This window comes from Lolium perenne, chromosome 3, assembly GCF_019359855.2.
Source record: "Lolium perenne isolate Kyuss_39 chromosome 3, Kyuss_2.0, whole genome shotgun sequence".
NCBI lineage: Eukaryota > Viridiplantae > Streptophyta > Magnoliopsida > Poales > Poaceae > Lolium > Lolium perenne.
Window position 1 is genome coordinate 26,745,385 of NC_067246.2, and position 3,481 is coordinate 26,748,865.

At 47.7% G+C, this 3,481-nt stretch overlaps 1 pseudogene; it reads right to left on the reverse strand.

Moving 5' to 3' along the window:
• Window positions 1–373: 373 nt before the first annotated feature.
• On the reverse strand, window positions 374–3,100 carry LOC127341008 (uncharacterized; annotated as a pseudogene).
• Between the last annotated feature and the right edge of the window lie 381 nt (window positions 3,101–3,481).

Genomic DNA, 3,481 nt, shown 5'->3' on the forward strand with positions numbered 1-3,481 from the left:
ACCCGATCCAAACTGTCTTTCTAAAGGATGCTACTCACTGAAAACGACATTCACTTGCGTCCACTTAATCCGAATGGAAGGAGTAACATTTATCCAAAGACAAATCATACGAAAATATATTGAAGGATAGAAATCCGGCAAAAATCTTATGAAATCCCTACAGTCGGGCCTTGAGCTCAGCAATTCAGCATACTTGGCAACCTGTTCGGCTGCTCCCTGGCCTTATTATGGTTACCGACAATCGTGAATAAAAAAAAGGGATATGGCTTGTTTTTTCAGAACATCAGCATGAACTGGCTAATCCAGACTCAAGATAACGGCATGCATACGATTGAAATAAGAGGACCATCACCAGGTTTTGAAGCATCAAATATAAGTTCCGCAGTAACTCTACAGGACTGTTCATTCATCAACAGAAGCAAAAGCAATACGTTACTACATAACAGAGTTTAGAAGAAGCATCTAGCTAGATTAAGCATTACATAGCATCTTAAGTCCCGACTCCCTCCCCCCATCATTGTACAGAAGTTAAACAGCTAGACCATCTCGACATAGGTGCCAAGAGCGTCCAGGAGGCCACCGGAGCGCCCGTGGAAGCCAATGATCTTTCCACCAGTCGCAGGGAGCTTGAATGGCGACCCTTCCTCCTTCCCATATGGCCCGAAATTGCGACGGTTGCTCACGAAAGTGAGCGACCGTATGACGAACCAGTTGTTATAGAAGCCATAGTGGCCTTTGACACTTGTCAAATACTCGCCTGGCTTCAGGCAGATCTAGACATGCCAAAATGAAAATTTATCGCTATCAAGTCACTGCATGAAGTGACACTGTGACATCCCCCAACAAGAATGTGATGGGTCGCAAGTTGTAACTTATACCTCTGAGCGTTTTCCTCCGGTTCCTCCCCAGAGCTTTGGTCTTCTTCTCCTGGCCTTCCTGCTCATAGAACACCGACATGGCATCAACCGCTGCGCCATGGCGGACAACCACCTTCATAATGCGGTTGACGCCACGCATGTCCATCTTCCAAGCATTGCCACCACCACCTCCACAGGGACCCATCTTCACAACAGATCTCTGCATTTCATAAACAATAACAGGAGAAATGCAGAGATCTGTATTTCATAAACAATAACAGGAGAATAACTAACAGAGGAGGCGACTTCGTTTTCCCCTCTCTCTCTACAGTAGCCAGAGGCGATCCGGGAGGCGACTTCGGGGTTCCCAGTGCCCGCCGGCACATCGGCGGGATTCCTCCCCCTCCGCCGGCCGCTCCGGCGGCGGGAGGGTGGGGAATCCCCTGATCTGTGTCTTGGCGGTGTAGATAGGTCGTGGAGGTGTAGTTTCGGGGCCGGCGCCGCCATGGAGGGGAGGGCGGAGCTGATGCGAATAAGTGGTGCTGCAGGTTCTCCTCCGCTTCGGCGTCGTCCTCGTCGTCGTCGACAACCTGCTGGTGCTTGTTGGTGCCTGGATCATGGCGGGCGGGGCGGATGCGCCGGCCATGGTTGTGGCTTTTGTCCTCCAGCCTCTTCTCCGCTCTGCCGACGCTTCCTCCGGCGTTGGTGGGAGGTTTGTGGGGTTTGTATAGGGGGTTATGGCTCCAGATCTTCAAGGTGGAGCTCGACGTCGTCGTCTTCGTCCTCGGTGACGACCACGGCGTCGCTCTGCTGGCGGTTTTCCAGGTTCAAGCTTCTCCGTCGTGCGATTCGGAAGAATGAGGAGGGCGATCCCCCGACCGCGGTAAGGCTGCTCTTCGTCAAGGCGGCGCTGGCTCAGGTGAAGTCCGGCGGCAGTTGCGGTGCGCCATGTCTCCCTCCCGCGGCGGCGTTGCTCTGGATCTGGGTCCAAGAGGACCGGAATGTATTTTTCGGTTTTCTTTGGGTTGTACTGCAAGGCTTTAATATATAAAGCTGGGGTCTTAATCGCAAAAAAAAAAAAATAAACAATAACAGGAGAAGCCTTTAGCAGACAAGTTCAATACTAGGAAATGGCTGGATCGGAGCTTTCCTAATTTTCTACTCTTGTTATGCCATACCGTTGAACTCTTATTATCACAATTTGAAGTCTTCTTATCATGCATCCTCTTGTCCTCACGATTGCCGATCTTGCTCTCGTGATTGTTGATACTGATGTTCATTCTTACGGATGGAGAAACCTTTGGTAACCATGGTGCAGGGGCATGGACTGCACGATGTTTGACCCACTGAAGTCACATAATCCTTTCAGGCAGTTCATCTCGTGATCCTGAATCTCATAGTAGGGCATCTTGGCCATGCATCCATACCCAGCATTGGAGCATCGGACCTTGACAGACTGCAGGACACGCTCTACTGCAAAGCACCTGCTGTAGCTGGTGCTGACCGAGCACAGCTGGCAATAGTCTTTCTCCAGGAGCTTCTCATAGCAGGTCGAACAAATAACATGACCAGCGGCACACTGTAAATCATGAAGGGAATAGGCCATGCTTGATGATACTGGTAATTTGAGAAAAATATAGAGTGCTGAACATGCACAAAAGTAAAAAAACATATACCATGTAAAATTTGGTTGATTAATCGCCGTACAATGTTTCAACAAGAAAACAATGAAGTAGAGTTATAGATAAAAAAAAGGATACATCGTTACAAAGCTATAATTTGCATTAGAACATATAGAAACGATTGACTGCTTGGTAGGCAAAATTTTCTGACAAAAGGCAATTTAACTGATTGTATGGTCACTCCTAGATATAGACAATGCATACCAAGGTCATGAGGGAGACTGTTAAGGAAATTTTGAATATTTCATTGAAAGCTAGGAATGAAAAATACTTCAGTTCTTGAAGAATGTCTGGAGGAGGTTGCGGAGTTGGAACGAAATATCAATCAAGACAAAGCTAAGCAGCACCATTTTACCAAATACATTTGGTAAGTTGGGATAAGTCATTGACAGCGAAGAACTTGGGTGCCATGGGCCTCAAAGATCTTACAGTAAAAGATTCAGAAACTTTGACCAATGTGGAGATTAGAACAGATCTCTGAATAACTTTGTCCTACAGTAGTCACTACCAGTTACTATCAAAATAAAGTGCCCAGCAAGGTACAAAATCTGATGCTAACTTGTGAACCATCCTGATCGTAAGCCATGGATATGGATGAAAGCTCAAGCTATTTAACACATCTCGATTTGAACAGGCCGGGGGATCTCCCTTTTGCGGAAAAAAATAACTATTGGCTACAACAAGTTCGGAAAGGCAAAGATTTCATCTGCCTAAAAACTCAAAATATGACGCGGTCCCCTTTATATACAATAACAAAAAAAAAGGGGATCAACGAGCGCACGCGACGGCTCCGACTCCGCTGCCTCGGCCTTCGCCGCATTCTCCCGCCGGTGTAGCGAACCCTAGCCGCAAAATACGGGAACCCTTCCCCTGTCCCCCATATACATCTAACTGTACTACGCTCTACACGGCCTTCTCGTCCGGTACAGGCATGAGCATGAC